At 36.1% G+C, this 23420-nt stretch overlaps 1 protein-coding gene across 3 annotated transcripts in view; it reads right to left on the bottom strand.

Moving 5' to 3' along the window:
* The window catches only part of Plcb1 (phospholipase C beta 1), a 652247-nt gene that overhangs the window by 527887 nt on the left and 100940 nt on the right, over window positions 1-23420 (bottom strand). The window lies entirely within an intron of this gene.

A 23420-nucleotide genomic window follows, 5' to 3' on the forward strand; every position in this document is an offset into this window, starting at 1 on the left:
CAGGGATGGTGTGGGAAGGCTGGTCAAAAAAAAAAGTTCAATTTTTGGAACACTGTAGGTGTCCTTTGCACATTCCCTTGGCATTTACCATTCCCATAGAGAATCAACTCAATAGCTCCAAAATGCAAACTCTTCCAGCTCTTAAATTGGGAGTTTCTGTCCATCTGAGTACTCCTGGCCAATGATTTCACATTTGAGGTTAATGCCATGGCCCTCAATGAAATTCCTGGAACCCATCATTAATGGAAATAAGGGCCAAACATAATTTCCCATGTTCCTTGGGATGAATCACTTTTGTATATGTTAGATGTTCTCCCACAGAAACTTAGAGACTGTGCCTCCACTATGCATGGTGACAGCTTTCCTGGTAATTCCTCTCACCCTCTAGGGACTTCTTCCACTTTCTTCCCTCATTCACGTCTCCATTCCTTCCCCCCAAATAGTGGTTTTAGGAAACTGCTTTCCAAGAAGCTTTCTGCCTTCTTCTCTTGAGAAAACTCAACACAAGACGAGTAACCCAAGTTCCACTATTGAAACATGGAGTCAATTGTTCTTCCTTCTGTGTGGACCTCACTTGCAGAATCCATTCCCATCTACCAAGTCTCACTTCTTCCTACACTGTGATTCACCTGTGCCCCAACAGCTTTTAGGAAGCTTACTCCATCATTTTAGGTACACTGTGAAAATTAATTAGACCCTCAGGAAGCCAAGACATCAATTAGAATAAATCAGGTTATAAATCTCCAGTTGCCTGCTGTTATGTATTACCCATTGAAAGGACACAAATGACAAGTCAAATGATCTTTGAGAAATTATAAGTGCTGTCATTCACCTCCCGACACATGGGCAGTCACTCATTAGTTACTTTTAAGCCACTGGGAAACATTGTCAACCTGCTGCTAATGGTTTGGGATCATGGGAAGCTGACAGTGTCTCTTTAGGTCACTGGAGCTCCATTGTTCCATAAATGTCTAGGTTTTATTCACCTGCGGAGTCACCACAGAGACACAGTGTCTCTCACTTGCTGGCTTTGATAACCTTATTTATAATGTCTCCTTTCAGTGGGGATCCTTCTTCAGAACATTTCAGATAAGGTACTTGGGACACAGGTGGCCTGGGTTCAAATCCTGTCCTACTGTTTGAACAGATGTGCAATTTAGAGAGAACTGTTTAACCATCCGAACCCCTCCCTCCCCTCCCTTAGGCTCACCTTCCTTATGTGAAAAACAGAGATAGCATTAGAATCTGCTTCACAGAACTACTGTGTATATGAAGGAGTAAAGTCTTTGATACTTGGCATATGGCCTGGAGATGACAAGTGACATCTCTCACTGCCCTTCAAAACCATTCAAACAGAATAGCGACTCTGGAGGCTGAGATCCAAGGATCATGGTTCAGTGTCAAATTGGGTAGGAAAGTCAGTCAGAATCTCCTCTCCAACTAACAACCCAAAAGCCTGAGGTGGAGCTGTGGTTCAACTGGTAGCACAAAAGCTCAAGGATAGCACTTAGATTCTGAGTTCAAACCCTGGGACCAGCATCAAAAACAAAAACAACTGAACAACAACAGCAACAACCAAAAAAAGAAAAAAAAAAGCCCCAGAATATATTGTATGGAAATGTACCAACAAAATCACCCTCCATGTAAATAATATAACCTAATGAAAATGAATGAATAAATAAATAATAAGTATACAAAGTAGGATATGTTCTTATAGTTAAGCCTAAGAATTCTCTGAGTTCAAACTTTAGTACCAGAGGCGGGGGGGAAGAAAAAAGGAGGGAGAGAAAAAAGAGAGTTAAAAAATCAAGTAAAGAAAGGACCTATCTCAGTTCTCATGTACCTCTGAATGGAAAAACTAGAATGGTAAAAGCACTAAAATGTAGACTTCATGATCTGCTCAAAAATTCCAGTGTATGGGTTAGGAGGTTCTTTTCTGCCTGTTCTCTAGTAACTAGAATCACTGGAGACAGATAGCTCAACAAAAAAGGCTTTAAGTTCATAGAACTTTGAAAAAGCTATTGCTAACAACCAAATTCTTGGTGGCTATCTCCAACATGCTGCTTTCATTCTTTTCTTTTTTCAGAATTATATTTATGGTCTTCATTAAAGGGGTGTGTGTGTGTGTGTGTGTGTGTGTGTGTGTGTGTGTGTATGTGTGTGTGTCTGTCTGTCTGTCTGTCTGTCTGTCGGGTGCAGTGACTCACACCTGTAATCCTAGCTACTCAGGAGGCTGAGATCTGAGGGTCGAGGTTCAAAGCCAACACCAGGCATTAAAGTCTGTGAGATTCTTATCTCCAATTAACCACTAGAAAACACGAAGTGGCACTGTGGTTCCAGGGGTAGGGCAGTAGCCTTGAACTGAAGAGCTCAGGGACAGCTAGGCCCAGAGTTCCAGCCCCACAACTGACAATAAAAAGAAAAAGAAAAAGGTGTGTGTGTGTGTGTGTGTGTGTGTGTGTGTGTGTGTCCCACTAGCACTCAGTAAGGGTCACCATTTAACATTGTGCTGGACATAAGCAGGATTTTGACTGCCCACACTATACTTTGAATGTCTGAGGCATTAAAGAGGCAAAAATTGTCGTCAAATGTAAATGACATAAATTCTTTAAGTAATTACCTGCCTGGGTATTTGACATGGAGGTGATGAACAAGCCAAGAGGGTCCATGCTGGTTCTTTGTACACCCATCAAGGCGGATGCTATAATTCTGTTGGCTTAATTATTACACCTGGTATAGATGAATGCAAGGAACATGCCCGCCTTGTCAGCAGCCTCCCGGGGGACTGGTACTGAGTAATTGCTTTCCTTTGCTGCTGGAGTCATCGGATTCTAGCCCTAGGCACCATCTGGCCCTCCAGCCCTCCCTCACATGGCTCAACAAGCCTTCTGGTGACAATGCAAAGTATTAGGGGTGGCAGTTACCATCAAGAAACTGATGACATGTTATCTCCTTTATTCTAATCATGACTTTATATTAATAAATCTCCTTGAAATGTTATGCTGAATATTTTGCCAGTGCGGAAGTTTACATGGACATATTGATATATGTTATGTTTCTATGATACACTGATGATCCAAACAGTAGAAAATTAGGAAAACTATTTTCACCAAGATGGTAATTAAGACAACAGTCTGAATGTTATACAATGTGAGAAAACAGGAATAGGAATGGTATATACATCCAAGTTAATGGTATTAATATAAACTTGGTGTCATCCAGAAATATACTCTGAGGATGCATATCTTCATTTCCTATATTAAAGCTCTTGAATCCATTCAGAAAAGTTCTATTGACTGAAACATGTAGATAAAAACATGTCAGCCTAGAAGCTATACCAGTAACGTTTCATGCCATGGTAACACATTCTGGGACTTTCAATCTCCTCAAATTTTCTTTTTTATTCATCATTTGACTGAGTCTCTGTATATAACTAAACTGACAACCCAACTGCCGGGGATTCTCAAGAGTTGGTATTACAGGCAGATACCGCCATGCCTGACCCAACAATACTTAAAGAGTTCAAATAAAATTTGAGCAAGAATTGACTAGTACAACTTGCTCTTGAGTAGTAAACAGAATAGGATGGAAAATGATCCTCAAAATATCCTAAGGATTTTTCCAGTTGCTAAGTATAAGTGAAGAGGCTTCAGGGACATTTTGCTCTAGTGGAGAAGCCCTGTAATGTGAAGCAGTTTCTTGAGCAAACTCTGGAACAAAGTTTGAACTTGACCTGAAACTTCTTTTTAATGATGCAACAGATAACTGGCCCAAGGCAAAATGTATGCATAGCCACGTGACAGAGAAGCCAGTCCACACTGAAAGTCTAATCCAAAAGTCTAATCTAGACAATGGTTCTGTCATCTTCAGTGTCTGGCTCACTGAACTAGAGAGATGTATGGATACAACCTCCCCTTTTGCACATTAGGAAATGACAGGAAATTCATTAAAATTAAAGTTTTGACATTCAAAGAAAAAGCCAGGAATCCCACCAGCATTATTCCCCATATATGATCAAATATCCAGTCTACTCAATAGGCATCACCTTAAGAAAGAATAAAGGTAAGATTTTAATTTTGATTTCAAAAGCTAAACTCCAAGAGGAAGTACAATGTCTATCTATGTATCTGTCTGCCTTTGTAAAAGAAAATAAAAGACACACATTTAGAGAAAATATTTACTAGAGCAAAACATCTAAAACACCTATTTTATAGAATCAATAAATTCCTTGAAATGACTCTATAAATAAGGAAAAGATAATGCCACAGAATGAGAGAAAACAGGAGCTAAGACACAGAAACAAAGCAAGAGCAGGGGTAGTAGAAGACTGAAATCTTGAGAGAGACTCATACATGTATTAGAAAACAGGCAAACAATCATCAGAGGAGAAAAGCATACAACTACTTGCTTCTGCAATTCTTTTAAGCTCTCTCAGAAAGAAGAGTACAAATATAAGATAAAAATAAGAACGACTTGACACTCCCAACAACAGTGTAGTAGTGATCTCTTCTGGCCACATCCCCTTCAGCATCTATTGATCTTAGATTTCTTGATCATGGCCATTCTAACTGGAATGAGGTGGAATCTTAGAGTTGTTTTGATTTGCATTTCTTTTATGGCCAGAGATGTCGAGAATTTCTTCATGTGTCTATAGGACATTCTTATTTCTTCTTCAGAGAAGTCTCTCTTTAAGTCTTTCAATGGGATGGTTTTTTGAAGGTTAATTTTGGGGTGATTCAAGTTTTTAAGCTGTTGATATATTTTAGATATGAGGCCTTTGTTTGTTGTATGGTTAGTGAAGACCTTCTCCCACTCAGTGGGCTTTCTATTTAGCTTAATAGCTATGACCTTTGCTATACAGAAGCTCTGCAGTTTAATGCAGTCCCATTTGTCCAAACTCTTTTTGGGAAGCAGTATGGTGGTTCCTCAAAAGACTAAACATAGAGCTCCCCTGTGATCCAGCAATTCCACAACTTGGCATTTACCCAAACGTCCAGAAACAAGGACATACTAAGCCCATTAGCACAATGACGTTCATTGCAGCACTATTTACCGTAGCAAAGATATTGAACCAACCCAGATGTCCCTCAGTTGAAAGTGGATCAACAAGATGTGGTATTTATACACAATGGAATTCTATGCTGCCATCAGAAAGAATGATATTGCCCCATTTGTAAGGAAATGGAAAGACTTGGAAAAAATCATATTAAGTGAAGTAAGCCAGACGCAAAGGAACATAGGCTCAATGATTTCCCTCATTTGTAATAATTAGTAAAAACCTTGGACCCTCTTAGCAGGGGATTACAATTGCTCAAAACCTAGATACATATAGGATGAGGCTAAATGAAAGGACCTCCAGGAAACAAGAGCGAATGAGTGAATGTTGTTCTTAGGGTACTATATTATCTCTCATCTCTTTTGTTGTCCCTTGGTTATTCTCATATTGTTACAATATCTTACCTTGTTATCTGGTATATTGTATATATGTTTATTTGTTTATTTGAAATAAGAAAGGAAAGGGGGGAAACAAGATGAGGGGAGGTGGTGGAGGAAAGGAAATGGGGACAAAAACATGAGAAGAGGTATCGATGTGTGTGAAGTAATGCTCCTTCTCTCTGGCTCCTTCTATCTATCCCTTTATTAATTGCGACAAAAATAAATAAATAAATAAATAATAAGAGCGAGGACAATAAAAGCAAAAAGCACACTCAAAAAGTACAGATGCATGCTCAGAAGATTCTCCACAAACCTAAGAAAAATAAGTCAAAGGAACAAAAGAAACAGTTCTACACCTACCTATTTAAAAGAATTCTTCAGATTCGAGGGGGAACTTATGAAATATTATCAGTGTCTACTCATATTCTGCTTAATATGATTTTTTTCTAAGTCTTTCCATTTCCTTACAAATCAGGTGATGTCCTTCTTTATTTTTTTCTTATTCCAATAGAGGATAAAGTCCTTACAGATCCCAAGAAGATAAAAGAAACACACCATCAATTTCTTTTTTTTCTTTTTTTTTGTATATTTTTTATTGTAATTAATAGAAGGGTTACATGATATTTGCCAGATAGATCACACCATCAATTACTTACAAAGCAATAAAATCATTGTTTTTTATACCTGATATCACATATCACATATAGGAAAGCATTGCGGAGGGAAGGTTTGAAATGAAGGACTTTATACAGTCTGTATAATAAATCCAAGATTAAGTCCTCAGCTTGTTATTTTGATATGCATAAGCACTAGAAGTATACTATGCATGAATGCTCTCTGCCTCATATCTATGCTCTAGTCAACCAAGATACAAATCAAAATTACAAGCTTCAGAATATGATTAAAAGTAACAAAGGCTTTCAGTATACAATAATAATAAAATGTGGTAAGAAATTTAATTGCTCACTTTTTCAATTCCTCATTAAACAAACATTTATTGACTGGTCACCAGACACAAATGAATATTTGTTCTAAATATATTTTCTCAGATTCTAAAGAAAATAAAATATTATTGAAGCAAAAAGCCACCTCCAAGATAGGACAATGTTAAAACATATTTAAGGACAAACTATATCCTTATCACACAAGTTATCATAGATGTATTATGTTGTTAAAGTACTATATGAAGTTATTTGTTTTCTCTTTTTTTCCCTTATGGTTTATCTCATGTTGTTACTGTATCTGACTTTGTTACAATTATTTGTTTATTTGAAATAGGGAAGGGAAGGGGAAAATCAAGATGGTTGGGAGGGGTTAGGGGAGGGAAAGGGGGACAAAAACATGAGAAGGGGTATCAATGTTCAAGAAGTAATATACCCACTCCCCTCCCTGATGAATGTAACTGTAACCCCTGTATACATTACTCCAACAATAAAACACAATAAAAAAACATAAAGTTCACATGGAGAAAATTTAAACCAGATGTACTAAGAAATGTTTTAAAGATTCTATGTTGTTCAAAATATAGGAGATAGAAATTAAAACAATAACATAACTGGAAAAATTGAGGATATGGCTGAATTTGGAAGTGATATAGGGGAGAATTATGAAAGGTGTAACATTGATCAAAATATATTATACTTAACATTGCCATCTTAAATTGCAATACAATGCAACCACTTCAAGATAATAAAATCAATTTAAACAATAAAACCTAGTAATGTGTTAACCACCAAATTATTAATCATTTATACTTATGCTATTTGGAAATGTGATGGATTTCAGGTGCTGAGTGCTTTTAGGCACAACTATGCCAGCATAATGTATACTGCTTGGCCAATGGGTGATTTAAAAACATTTATTAGAACTTATTCATTATGCCTTTAAGCACCTTGGAAAACTAACAAAATGGTTACCAATGGAGACAACTTTCAAACAAAATTAGCAGAGCTAGAATCATGAGCTCAAGTGGAACAGCACCTACCTAGCAAGCATAAAGCTTTGAGGGCTGTAGAATGGAAGGAGTCTTGATGGATACTACATCATTTCTTACCTGATTCTCTCAGAGTAGCATGGGATAGAAACTATCCCTGATCACAAGACATGGGTGTGAGTTAAACGAGTTCAACTCCTGTCCTAACTGATACTCATTTTTTTTCCCAGCGTTCTATCAAGATCTATTAATATTATGAGAGAAACTACAAGTCAGAATACAATAAAGCTCACTTGCACAGCCATATTCATTGCTGTAAGCAAGGCAAGGAGATACTCCAGTTGCTCTTAAATGAGCAAATCCACTAAGAAAATGTTACAGGTGATATGTATACACATATATACATATTATTCAAGTATATTATTAAAATTATATATTCATATATAAACTTCACTCATTTGTCAGGAGAATGATATTATATTTGTAAAGAAATAGATGGACCTGAAAAAAGTTGTATTAAGTAAAGCGAAGTCAGGCCTAGAGAGACAAAAGATGAATCTTTTCTCTCATATCTGGAAATTCGATCTAATTTATAAATATATATGCAAACATATACTGAGTGATATGCACACATGCAAAAACATATTAACTGAAGTATCATAGATTCAGGGATGAATTCCAATGGTGTTAACTCCCTTACGAACAGCATAAAGCTAGTACGTGAGGTGTATGGGAAGAGATTAGGAGAGGTGGGGTAGATGAGTGAAGAGAAGAGGGACAATGCAATCATAATATTTGATTAATATGTATGAAAATTAAACTAGAAAAATTTAGGGAATGGGTGGAGTTGGGCAAAATAGGGGAGAAGGACAAAAGGGTGACATTGATCAAGATGCATTGTAGTGATAGACTTACATGGTGACCAGTAACCCCTTTCTACAACTACTTGAGGATAATAAAATTAAAATAAATTAAAGAAAGAAAAAGAAATATCTATTTGAAAGAAGTTGTAGAAGACAAGCTTGACGGCTCCTGGTAAATAATGGCATAATAATCATCACCATCATCATCATCATCATCATCATCATCATCATCATCATCATCTTTTTATTTTTTTTGCTCTTGTTATTTCTCAACATGTGGGATAGAAGTCATAAAACCTGTTTGCAACAAGCATTCAGAATGCTGCAGTCCTTTTCCTGGCTCACCTAACACAAAATGAAGTTTAACTCATTATTGACCTAAAATCTGAACTAACAGTTGAATGAAAATAACCTCCTCAAGATCTAACAGAATACCCTGTTTCCCAATGCAAAAAAATCAGATCACTTAAAATCCAGGGATATGGTTTACACAACATCTCCAGACCTATCCCAGACTTAACAGTGTGGCTGTAGAACCTTGTCACCCAGAAAGGCAAAAAAAGTCAAAAAGTGAATCCTATGGGAGAAAGCATGATTTATGGAATTTCAATTATTTCTGTTTCATCATTGAATTCTACTTCCCTTTTTTCCAAAAATTAAAATCAGCAGTAGTGTACACTAATACTTCAATTACAGGAGTTCTCTGAAGTAGGAATGGCTCATCTACTAGAGAAATTGCACTATATACATGAAGGTAGGAATAAGGAGCACTGGGATCCATAGTAGATGAAAACCAGTGTGCATGCATGTTGGCATATTTACATATGCATATGAATGAACAAGGTTGATTTTTTTTTTAAATCTTGGGTCATAAAACTCTTGGAGATTGGAGAAATACAATAATAAATAATAGTTGAGCTGCATAGTAGTGAAGTAAATATTAAATGGATATTATAATCTAAATCTACAATGCCTGTGGCCTTTCTCATTGAGGAACAGTGGATGTACGACAGCTACAGATGCGTGTGGCTTCCTTACTTTCTTTCTTGAACCTAGGACAGAGGCAGAAATGACTACAGATGAAGATGTGTGTGAGATCTGTTTCTATCAGCAGTACTTGAAATAGCAAAACAACATATTCCAGACAACATTCAATGTAGAGCCAATACCATTTGTACTTTTATTATGCCCCAAATGATCAATGAAGGCATTGATGACGTGAGGAAATGATATAAAAGTAGAGTTATAGCAATGTTCACAGACAATATTGACTGCAGGCTAACCAAGTGCTTTCTCTGTATGTGTTTATTTAATCTTCCCCACTATACTACAAGGAAGACTGTTCAAGCAGCCCTCTATACAGTGAAAGATAGAGAAGGAGATTCTGTGTTATCCTCACATAAGAACAGTGCTGTGCACAGAAAGAAATTTCAATATTCATAGCTTTGGAAGTATTATAGAAAGCTAACTCTTTGAGGATGTTGATCTGGTAGAATTCCACTTTTAAACCAGTGAGAATTTCCCCTCAGAAACACATTTTGGAAAGGAAAATTTATGTGCTGAGAATATTTAACTTCAGTTACTCTTGGGCTTTTGTTGTTGTTTCTGTTTTACATTCAACACACTAAAGGTATTGGGGTTTCAAAATAATATAGAGCATTTGTCTAAAGGTTCTCTCTATGTGTAAATATATCTCTCCTTTTTGTCCTCCTCTTCTCCCTCTTTCCCTTCCTCCTTTCCCCTCTTCTACTTTTCCTCTTCCTCCTACTACTTCTTTCTTCCTCCCACATTCTTTCCTTCCCCCTCCATGGATCCTATTAGAATAAGAAAAAGCAAATCAGGAGGAAAAACAAGAATTTCCCAATAAATAGAAAGTTACTGAGGTGTGAATGTTCTTTCCCTTTCAGTTTGTAAGTGATGAAAAAGCAAAAGGGAAAAGGTGGCACTCTTGACACTGACAAGAACTGAAAGTAAAAGAAACAAAAACCCAGCAGGTGTTCAGATAAATGCTCTTCTTTGGAGCTTAGCTCACCTGGGTGGCATTTAAACACTTCTACACAACTTTCAGAAAGAGCGGCAAAAGAGTAGCAGTCTTTTGAGCTTCACTGGAAGCCCTCCATTAATTTTCTGCTTAAAAACTTATGGGGGTGGGGTGAAAACTGCCTGGCAGAATGCAAAGAAGACTGAGTAGAATGGTTATCAAGAACTAAAAATCAAGCAACAAATGAACTAATGCTAGCAGCTAAGAAAATAATAGAAGTGCTTCAGAATGAATTGGAAAAAAAAAATAAACTAGAGTCTGAGGATGTACCCTCAGTGGGAATGCAAAGCAACCATTCATACACACACACACACACACACACACACACACACACACACACACACACACCCCACAGTGATGTAAATCTGATATATAAACATGAAATAAAATGACAGAAGCAAAAATTAACCTGTCCTGAGAGTATCTCTGGCACCAGAGAATAGTCACCAGAATTCCTTCTAAAAGGAAACAGAACAACCTTGACGTAACCACCACACACACGATAGCCTGCAAATATAGAAAATATAGAAAACACTCTGGTCTCGGATAAATAAAGAGTCAAGAATTGACCAATGCTTTACTAGAAAAGAACATGTTTGAAAAAGTCCATTTAAGCAGATTGGAAAAAGGGCAACGGGGCTCTGAAAAATATCCTAGTTCAGAAAAACAAAACAAAATAATAAAAAGAAGAAAGAAAATTACTTTAGTATCCAAGCATAAAAGGCAAATAACTCATCACAGGGAAAGAACAGGTTCTCTTTAAACTTCGGCACAACAACATTTAGTACTAGAATATCATGCAACAATGACTGTAAATATGACAGAGTTATTATATCAAACTGCACTGGCAAAATAGGAGACCTCATAAAATATACATTCTGGTGCCCTTTCATATTTAAAAAAAACCAGAAAACCAAAAAACCTTGGCTGTGAAACTCCAAATTTTGGAGAAGCAACATTAATGGCCTAGGAATGGAAAGCCATGGCATAGGGAGTTGGAGAAAGTTGATCATATTTAAATATGGAGCTGGTACCCATCAGATACAGAGATCATGGCTCTAACATCGCAAAAATATTTTCAGCATGTTCAATGTAAAATTAATGATTGCAGAAGTAATAAAATCCAAGACGTGGAATCAAGTGGAGTAGGAAAGACATATTAAAGGGTGCATGGGTTCATGTACCACAGAGGCAATAAGTACTAAAAATCAAAATTTAAGGCATTATAGAAAATAATCCCATTTTTGCAAGTTTTTATGACTTCATCTATATGAATCTCTGTGTATGTGTGCATGTGCACATGTGCTTATGAATAATGTCAAAATGTTGCTAAGACAATGTCAATGATGATTATTTCTGGAGAAATATTTGAATTACATTTTTTAAAAAGCTATAATTTGTGCTTTAAAACTTGTTTTGATCACATATAAAAAGGATGGATGTATGTATTACTAAAATAATGTTATGTGTTTAAAAAAATGACTGAAAAGAAGTAGAAGATCAGCCAAATAAGAGTGTAAAGGCTTGCTCCAATACCGTAAGACACACACACACACACACACACACACACACACACACACACACACACACACCAAGACTGAAAACAAACAGGAAAACCTCCAAGAGTAGATACCACTTAAAGTTCTTACATTATGTATACTAACCAGGAACCTGTGACTCACACCTGTAATCCTAGCTACTCTGCTACTAAGGAGGCTAAGAGCTGAGGATCACAGTTCGAAGCCAGCTTGGGCAGAAAAGTCCCCGTAAGGCTCGTCTCCAGTTAACCATTCAATAACTGAAAGTGGCACTGTGGCTCAAGGGGTAGAGCCCTAGCCATTAGCACCAAGAGACTCAAGAACAAGGCCCAGTCCCTAAATTCAAGCCCCACCAAAACAAAAAAAGAAAGAAATTCATCATCATAATAGTAAATTCTTACATTGCATGACGTTTCTACACTATCTTCCATCTAATTATTTTTAACTGTGTTTAGACATGGAGCTATAGTTTCCTCATCTACACTGTTATCTCTATGAACTATTGATGTCTGAATGCTACAGATCAGGAAACAGCGTTGCACAAAATAGACCACATACAGAAAATTCGTCATTGACACAAAAATCCACCTCTAACCACCAATATTTACACCATAACATTTGAGGGACCATTTATTTTAAAAAAAACTATAATCCACACAGAAGAGTTGTGCCTTTGAGGTCTACTGGGAAGAAACTTCTTAAAATAACTGGAAAAAAATGCTTGCTGCTTCAAAAGTCAAATATTTTGATGGAGCTTTGAAAAATTCATACTCAACGGGAACACATGAAGAAGCACTTTCCATTAGTGGCCAGCCAGTAGGCTTAGGTTTCCTGTTCAGTACTGTTTTCAGGCTAGACGCTTTGAAGTAGAACTGGAACAGCCCTATTTCAGTAATAAAATTCCAGCACACATCACCAAAAAGAATGACCCTTGAGTTTTCAGAATAAAATTCTACAAATGAATCGCTGTTGCCAAGTGAGGTATATTTAATATCTAAGCTCTACTATTTTAATAAAATTCAGCATTAGAAATTATTTAAGAGCTATCCATTCTTGCCAACCTTCAACATTTACATTTAAGATCAGGAGAGCCAAAGGTAAGTCATTTGGGTTTGTATCAATGAAATAAAAAGCCAGTCATAAACTAAGAAACAAATACTGTGAAATGATTACATCATGCGCTAAAGGGCTTTAAATATGTAACTATGGTTTCACTTATTTGTCAACTTCTGTAAATACTTTCATTTATCCAGCTTTCATGATGGGCTGTTTCTAAAAGTTTGTATCTGAGACTTTTCCCCCATGTCTTTGACAATCTCAGTTGTTCATTGCTCTTTCTTTCACTGAACTCAGCGGTGTCTTGGGAATTATTACTCATTTTTTGAATAGTTAGTTCATCCTTACTTCTCCTTTGACTGATAGGGTTCTTGATTTCCATGGACAACTGAAAAGTCACCCCTGCATTGTGGCTTTATCATCAAATGGTCAGTACTCAGAGGAAGCACACCAGCTACAATGGCCATATGCTGACTGCCGTGTTGGCATTTAATTTAGCAGATACTGTATATAGATAGAAATATAGATATAGATATTTAATTTCTTTGACTCAAATTTACCAAAGTTAGCACTCCAGTCTAAGATAAACAAAGATACTGAGTGTGTTCAGAATCTTATACAATCAACATGAAGGTATCTCCCAAGATGTTCCAACAGACTCTAGAAATGGAGAAAACATTAGAAATCAATCAAGGAACTTGGTTCCAGGTTTAATTTTCCAGTTTGCAAAATATACTTCTTCAAGAAAAATTGCTGTTGTTGGGCGACATAAAACTGCAGAAGTGTGACATATCATAAGGAGATTGCTGTTGGACAAACAAAATAGAGACAGCTTCTCTATTTATTGGCCCTCCCACAATCAGTGATCAGATTACTAATTTTCTCTATTATCATTTTACTTTTTTTCTCTCCCTTATACCTTCTGTATCTGTCAGACTAGCAAAACATACTGTGACGCCTACAGCACATTATATTACATTAGTTCAATTCTGCGGCCCATCCATCTCAAGGCACAAATAATCTCTCTATAAGACCTGATAGTTTTATCTACCAATGTTAAAAACACTCTTTCCAAATAAACATGTTCTTAAAAACTATTGCCTCATCTCTTGAGACTCAGCCATAAAGAACCATTATTAACTCTTTTCCAAATATTTGAGCTCTTATTTTTGCCCTAAAGTCTGGCTTGTTCAAAGTCTTTGAAGGATCTAACTCTAAAGCTGTTAGGCAACTGAGTGATATTAGACATGCCTCTTAAAAAAAAGTTATGTTCAAAAGGATGACAGCTACATACACATCAAACTGTTCTTACTCATTATTCCTTAGAAATCTTTCCCCCACCACTTCTTCTGTCTCTCTTCAGAGCCTGTGTAGGTGGAATTTGCTGCTTGATAAATGTAGTCTAATTATGTAACTTCACTTCTTTTACAAGTTTTTATAATCAGGGTTACCTTATTTTGTCTCTGTTATATAATTGGGTTGTAGAAATTCAAATCCATACATTTACATAGATATTAATTTTATTTCTGGCTTGTTTGATTCCAGGAGTTCAGCCTCTGACTTTATGTACATTTAAGGGCATTAATAGCCTTCACAAGAATCTCTGGCTTACTTCTCTTTCCTCTCTTAATCAAGCATTTTCATGTGTCAAACTTTCTTATGTCTCAACTATTATATATTCTACATTAAGCTATTATATACTCTATTATATATTCTATCCTTCATGGATGAAATTATGCGATAAATTCTCTGAGATCAAAAGGCAGCCAAGAAGTAAAAATAAAGGAACATAGAATAATTTGAGGAACCTAAATTACTTTCCACAAAATAAATTGAATATGATTTTAAATTTTTCACAAATTTTAAAGACATGGGCCTCTAAATCTGTCAGAGCTGGGAATATAACATTTTCCATTACACTTGGAATATATATGGACTAAATCTTCATGAAATCATAGCTGACCAGTTGGTTCAATCACATAGCAAGAGGAGCAACAGTTTCACGCAAATAATTGACTTTAGATGCCTTCCATGGCAATATGAGCAAGATCAACAACTCAATATGAGATTAGGCAAACTCCTAGGAAGAAAAATTAGAAGCCAGATGCGAATCTTCTCCATCTCTCTTCTTCCTACATCTTGTCTCAGCTCATTGAAAGCATCAAGAGAACGGTGTCTACCATTCTCAACGAAATTTCTGTTTTTGTTTTGTTTTTAAAAAAACACTTTGAAATACCACATAAAACTCAGTAGCGTGGCAATAAACAAGCAGGCCTGGCTAAAGAATGTTCAGTATTTTCAGCTTGAGTCCATGTAAAACAATACATTCTTCTGAGAGGCATGGGGGTTGGTAATTGCTGTGGATAATTTCTTCCATATTTGCGTAGGTTTGTTGTGCTACATCAGCAAAAGGGTACAGGCTAGGATTAATGCCAATTATATAACCGCAGCTGTATAGTTTTTAAAATGATGCTACGTAACTGAGACTCTTCATTGGATGTGAGATAATGAGTTCATGTGTACTGACATTAAATAAACAAGAATGTTCACCAAATTTTCACATTTAAAGAGTAGAAAGAGCTCTGTGGTGTTTATATACAATGTAATTCTATGCTGCTGTCAGAAAGAATGACATTGCCCCATTTGTAAGGAAATGGAAAGACTGAGAAAAAAATCATATTAAGTGAAGTAAGCCAGACTCAAAGGAACATAGGCTCAATGGTTTCCCTCATTTGTCATAATCAGTAGAAACCTTGGGCTCTCCTAGCAGAGATTTACAGTAGAGCAAAACTTAGAAACATAAGGCCATATAGTATGACGCTAAACGAAAGGACCTCCAGGATATAGAAACAAAAGCCATATGAGTGATTGTTGTCCTTAATGTATTATGTTATTTCTCATCTCTTTTGCTGTCCCTTGGTTATCTCATATTGTTACATAATTTCACCTTGTGATCTGATATATTGTATATATGCTTATTTGAAATAGGATAGGGAAGGGGGGGAAGATGGGGGTGGGAGTGGGAGGAGGGAAATGGGGACCAAGACCTGAGAAAGGGTATCAATGTTTGTGAAGTAATGTACCTTCTATCTGGTGAATATAATGTAACCCTTCTATTAATTACAATAAAAAATATATGAAAAAAAGAAAAAAAGAGTAGAAAGACCAAAAGTTAGATTTTATCTTGTTTTAAATTATTGCATTTTGTTATTTCTTTCTAGTTTTGGCAACAGTAAGATTGTTCACAGGGGTTTGTGTATTCTAGACATGCACTCCATCTAGCTATATCAGTCTCCTTGAGGTTGCGATCTTCTTGAGCCAGTTTACAGGCTACTGAGATTACAGGTTTGTGCCACCACTCAGTGCTAAAATTTACATGGTAGTCATAAATATCAGAATCAACACATACTGGAAATTCAACGTCAAGATTCACAGGAATGCTTATCACTTGATTTCCTTGTAAAATTCCAATTCCATTTGCATTAATCTCCCTATTAATCTACACATAGGATGTTTCTCCTCACAAATTCTCCACACACATCGTGTGTGTGTATGTGTGTGTGTGTTTATGTGCATGTGTGTGTGTGAGAGAAAGTGTGTAGATCTTAGTGCTATATGAAATCCCAGCATTTCATTTTCAGTGAAAGAAATAATTGTTTTAGTGGACTGTTTTGGTAATCATTTTACTCATAATGCTAAAGAATGTTACTTTCAGAGTAACCCTAAACTGAACCCCAAAACTTTTAAAAAATCACATCCATTTCACAAATAATGAATAATTAAGTCATTATTTATTCCTGAAGTCACACTACTTTTTGCAAGTTTATTTTGCCACATGCCTGAAGTAGCGTTCAGAATAAGAAGTCAAAATATAATGTTAAAATGAATTGAACATTCCAACTTCTTACTGTGCTGATGTGATAAGAGCCAAAAATCTGTCTTTTTATCCCCTGGATAGAGATTCACAACTTATGTTTCAATTTTGACTACATGACAAAGACAGAAAGCAGAAATTTCAAAAAAGAAAGAAAAAAACAGTTTTTGAGAAAAACAATAAGCAAGAAATTCCATTGTGACAGAAAGCAGTGAGACGGAATATGTTATTTCACTGTCTCCATTTCAGTGGTATTAGGAAATTATTTTTGTTTGAAAGTTTCAGATCATAAAGAGGTATAATCTACAAACAACTAACCTACAGCCCGAGTCCTTAGCAATTAAGTTTGACATATATTATCTCATATATACTAATTATCAATATCTTCCAACTATAATTATTCTCCACATTTTGCATAGAAAGATATTCAGGCTGAAGTTGCTATTCCTAATTTCTCAAGTCTAGAGTAGAGAAGTAAATTCATTTCCTCAAATATATAGTTGATAAAAGCCATATAATGAGTGATTGTTGTCCTTAATGTACTATGTTATCTCTCATCTCTTTTGCTGTCCCTTGGTTATCTCATATTGTTACAGTATCTCACTTTGTTATCTGATATATCGGATATATTTGTATTTGGTTATTTGAAATTGGATAGGGAAGGGGGGAAAACAAGATGAGGGGTGGGGATGGGGGTGAGGGAAATGGGGACCAAGACATGTGAAAGGGTATCAATGTATGTGAATTAATACACTTTCTATCTGGTGAATATAATGTAACCCTTCTATTAATTACAATAAAATATATGAAAAAATATAGTTGATAACTCTACTTCTGTCTCAAGGCATAAATACACAGAAATGTGTCTCTATTTCTATATATATATATAATGTTATATATAATATATAATGTTGCTTTGTTATTTATTCCATTTTAAAATTTCCATTGACTTGAAAAAGTAGAGACCTCAGATAAGAAACAATCTCTCTCAATATATATTATATATTTATGATTATTGTTTGCTCTATATTGATATCACCTCTCATTTTCAAAATTATCTTTGAGGTATTTCTGGGTACAGAGAGGTGGCTTTAGCATCTGTAGCATGCATCATTCCTGATTAGTGACTAGGTCATATGTTTTCTTTTAACATAGCAGTAACCACATGCCAGTCTGGTACCATTAGCTGCATTTATTCAATTCACACTCTAGACAGATAAGATGACAGATTGACAGTGTAAGAGAAACACCTATCAAATATATTCAACTGAAGAAATCCTCCAGGAAAGTGACGGCTTCCATTTGAGTGAGTTCATCTTACCTGTGGGTAGACTGATTTCATTCACAACTTAGTGATCCCCCTCATCATTATGATGGAGCCATGTCTTTTTGCCAAGTGTCATTGTCACTTCCTCCTCTCACTCTTAGCTTGGCCATGCATTTGCTTTGGACAATATGAGGTGAGTTGCTTGGTGCAACATGAATACTTGAGTATTTCCACTTCCCTTTTTCACTCTTATGTGGTTACTCAGTGAATACTAACTGGGGGGAAAACCATAGCTTGACTTCTGGATGGTAAACTACTGAATGGAACAGAACTCAGTCCCCTCAGCTGAGATGCTAGTTTGATATCTTGCTAATCTGCCGGGACTCTGCTTAAAACCTGCTGAGATATGATCTGGGAGCAGCAGAACGAATGCAATAATATTGCTCAAAACAACAAGCAGTGGTTATAATCTCAAAGTTTTGAGGTGCTGCTTGCTTACTCTGCATTATGCTGTAGCATCAGTTTACTGATATACAATTCAAAGTTGTCAACATACAAAGCCTCAGCACTGGCACTTGACTGACCAAGAAGAAAACAAAAGTTCATTGGGAAGTAAATATTGCATTTGATCAAACAAATTAAAGACATTCAAAAAGGTAAGAGAATCTTACTTAGCTAAATAAATAGGTTACTTTTAAAATTAAAAAATAAATGGATTCTCTACTCAATGAGTTATTCCTACAGTGATGGTTTCATGATATTTCTATTATGATGATGAAAGAAAAAAATTCAAAAAAATTATATAATGGTTCAGAAATTACTAGATACTGTTTCTATTCTTCTACCAAAGGCCTTTTCTTATTAAATAACTATGTCTATGCCACATGCATAGAAAAAGCTATAAGTGGTGCTGTAGATCAAGTAATAGAATGCTAGCCCTGAGAAAGTCCTAGGACAGTGCTCAAGCCCTGAGTTCAAGCCCCAGGACTGGCAAAAAAAAAAGAAGCTTCAAAAACTAATAACTATGTCTAGTAAAATGATTACGATTTTGTTAATATTGTTATTATGACCCACTAAACACAATTAGAATTGGAGACATATACTTATTCTACAGAATTTCTCAATTTTTTTCATATATTTTTATTGTAATTAATAGAAGGGTTACATGATATTTGCCAGATAGAAGGTGCATTAATTCACATACATTGATACCCTTTCTTTTTTTTTTGCCAGTCCTGGGCTTAATCTCAGGGCCTGAGCACTGTCCTTGGACTTTTCTCAAGGTTAGTGCTCTACCACTTGAGATATAGCACTACTTCCAGCTTTTCTTTGTATGTGGTACCTAGGAATCGAACCTGGGTTTTCATGCATGCTGGGCAAGCACTCTACCACTAGGCTAAACTCCTAACCCCATTGATACCCTTTCTTATGTCTTGGTCCCCATTTCCCTCCCCCCCACCCCCACTCCTCATCTTGTTTTCCCCCTTCCCTATCCAATTTCAAATAACCAAATAAATATATATCCCATATATCAGATAACAAAGTGAGATACTGTAACAATATGAGATAACCAAGGGACAGCAAAAGAGATGAGAGATAACATAGTACATTAAGGACAACAATCATTCATTATATGGCTTTTGTTTCTATATCCTAGAGGTCCTATCATTTAGCGTCTTACTTTTGAAATGACTGGAGTTCAATCAATGCAGAATACAAAATAAAGCGAATATAAGACAATATTAAAATACAAGCTTATATATTTTGGCAATTTGTGGGGCAACAGTACTGGAATCCCAATTTGGCCCTCATGTATGCTGTATAAGCCTTCTCCTGAGTGTCACTTCAGAACAGCCAGGCGTTTTCACACGCCTAAATGGAAAACTAAAAAAGAAGATGATGAAAATCCCACTTCTACATTCCATCAGAATTAAGATGGTTCTTCTAGCTGAGAACCTCGACTTAGAAAAGTGATATCCTTATTTGGATGTTAAAATGAACCCTCACTCTGGTAAATCTTAAGTGGTAAGTAGTGTCATAACACTGTGAAATGAAAAGGCTTTGAACTAACACAATTCCAACAATAAAAGCTAGTGTAATGCCTACCATATGTAGATTCAGAACCAGAAGTATATATATATATGTATATATATATATATATAAATATATGCTCATTCATTTAATTATCACTGTCCTATGGGATAAATATTGCTGTTCTCATTTTGTGGAGAGATTGCCCAAAAATCACAGAGCTAATTACTGATGTCATTGGAAGAGATAAGATTGAGCCTGAGCATACCAGCACAAAGCTATACTCATAGACATTGGAACTATGTACAATATCAGACAACTGGCAATTCACATAGCCAAGTCATGGATTCATGAGTAGTTTATTCTCAAAGATAAGACATGGAGAATCTAGGTCCAGCTCTTTTGGGTTCCTCATCAATCATGTCCCCAATTCCTATATAATGTATGCCCAACATTCTTTGATCATTTAGGGTAAATGTGCATGTGAAGGTCAAATCCTCTCCTTGATATGATGCGATTTGGGGGGTGAAGGTCTTTGGGAGGAAATGAGGTTTCCATGATGTCATCAAGACAGAAAAGTCTTGATAGGACTAGAGCCTTTAAAAGGTAAGACAACTCAGTATTCTCTCCTCCCCTCCTGTTCCCTTTTGGTCTCTATAAAAGCATGTGTTACATATTATTGCGAAATTTCTATATTCAAATATAATGCATCTAATGAATGCAACATACTTTAACAACTTAAAACACATATACAATGATACAGGAAGTTGCATCTATACCATTCTTTTCTTAAACAGAAGCCTCGTGGCTGACGTCTCTGCCTGTGTATCCAAGTGCATCCTGATAGTAGTGGTGGTGATGGTGATGGTGATGGTGATGGGTGATCATCGAATACTTTGAATTACCTGAAGACAGTGTCTGTCTTTTATCTGCCTCTCCAAACATCCAGTGCCCAGGCATAGCACACAACAAACAAGGTTTAAAAAGCATGGAATAAATTGGTACGGGACTATGAAGACTGGAAGAAAAGCCAACAACAGTGCCTACTGTTTATCCTACATTGGTCAGGGTCCTGTGTATATAAAACCCTCAAAATAACTGTATGGAGTAGGAACCACTGTTTTCTTGTTCTATTGGCAGATGAGAAATGATTAAGCAATATAGAACATACAGATAATGTACCATAAAGTTCAGATTAAAACCCCAGCATCCTGTCTTTGGAGTTAGCTCTCTTAACTAATTGATATTATTACCATGATGATTATATTAGACTACACAAATCCCAGGGCATATAAATATACACAAATGCCACATTTAGTTCAAATTCTCCTTATAAAGTCATTACCACATAAGCAGAGAATTAGCACAATCCTAATGTCTTAGGATTTTCTTTGTAATTTCTTCAATATGAATAGAATGGTTATGGAAAAAAATCACTAAATTATCTGCATTTAGTTATTAAAACCATCCTCAGTAGGTTACACTCATTTTGTCTTTAAGTTTTAAATGGCATGTAAGCCTTTCTGGCCCAGGCTAATTATAAAAATTGTGCCCAACAGGTGACAATTGTTTTGGGGAACTAGGACTTTTGGAGATGTCTGGACATACCTGAGAGATCAGTCCATAAAACGGGATTTGATGTATACTTTAGTTTGCCCATACTCTTTTAGAGAAGCATTTGTTTACTGAATCAAGCTTGAGAATATGCTTGAACTAAATACAATCCTTTAGCAGCAACACTAGACTTTTTTAAATGTATAATATTCATTATGATCAAATTGAGAGGAAAAAAATGTCCAGTTTAAGTAAATGTTTCTACTTACTAGTGCATGGATTAGATTCATTTCCACCTTAATTTTCTCTTGCATTATAAGCTCAGCCAGGAATCAGGAAGAGGGTCTTTACAACCATTTGTCTGAAAGACTCCATTAATATTGCTCCAGTAGAAGTCACTGGGAGGAATGAGGAACTAATAGGTTGATTACACTGATGGATGGCCCTAATTAATGACCTCCTTGTATAATTTCATGATTTTGGAGTTCCATCCACTAAGAGGTAAGTGTATCCCTCCCCTTAAATCTGAGCTCACCTGTGATTCGCTGTGGCTTTAAGAACACAGCAAGGTCACACAATATCAGTTCCAAGTTAGGTACTTAAAATGTCTGCCATTATTTCCTTTCTCTTTCTGAGCCCTGGCTCAGTCCTCTGAAGAGGCTTCAGCTAATCATCTGCTAAGAATGAGCTGAAGTCCTGCAACCAACAGCCAACAATTCTCAGATCCACAGTGGCTTAAGTGACCCCTGGCCACCCAGACTGACCTGGAGTCAACAGATATGAGAAGAATCATTCCAGAAAGCCCAACCTTGACAACATACAGAACTGTCCCTACAGCAGTAAGCAATGTTTTAGCCAGTTGTTTGGGAATGGTTGTGATGCAGAGTGAACTGACATGGATTCATTAAAAATAATGAAAATGTCAAATTCATCTGCCTTAACATAGATAATCAATTATTTTGAAATACTGATTTTATAGAAGGAACTAAAGTGCCATTTGACCTAAAGCAGAGTAAATAACTTGGAATTCATTTATGTTCCTTATTAACTGTTGTATATATTCCTAACTCTCAATAAACATGTAAAATTGAACTGGACACCGGGTTCCCTTTAATGGTTTATAAATGTATACTAATATCTCTGTCTTGATTCAGGAGTGATATGTATATGCTATCTAACGGTCTCCACCTTTGTGTTGCAGTTCAATATTGTAACAGCTAAGGTTAAACACAACTATAATGATCTTAAAATACTTTAAAAAAGATAGGCTCAATGACATTAAATTCATCTTATTTTTGAGCATTGATTTATTATTTGAATATTTTATGTTTCCACTCAGGGCTTTTATGAGTGGATATGTGTGTGTGTGTGTGTGTGTGTGTGTGTGTATGTGTGTGTGTGTGTGTGTAGAATTTTTTTTTGCCAGTCCTGGGGATTTTTTTCGCTAGTCCTCAGGGCCTAGGAATTGTTCTTGAGCTGTTTTTGATCAAAGGTGGCATTCTACCACTTGAGCCACAGCATCACTTCTAGCTTTTTCTGTATATGGGATTCCGAGGAATTGAGCCCAGAGCTTTGTGTATGGTAAGCAAATACTCTAGCACTAGGCCAAACTCCCAGCTCCCCTAGAAATCTTTTTAAAATAATATTTATCCTTACCAACTTCGATGTTTTCTAGTCTATTTTTTATAGTCTATTACACTTTTCTTTTTTTTTTCCTTAATGTAAGTCTACAACCATTAAACTGATTTCACAACGTACTCAGAGATCAAGACCTCTAGTTTGAAAAAAGAGGGAAAAAAACACTGGAATTAGTTTTAATTTGGTATG

Source organism: Megascapheus bottae, chromosome 18 (assembly GCF_031878675.1).
Source record: "Megascapheus bottae isolate mThoBot1 chromosome 18, mThoBot2.hap1, whole genome shotgun sequence".
Classification (NCBI taxonomy): Eukaryota; Metazoa; Chordata; class Mammalia; order Rodentia; family Geomyidae; genus Megascapheus; species Megascapheus bottae.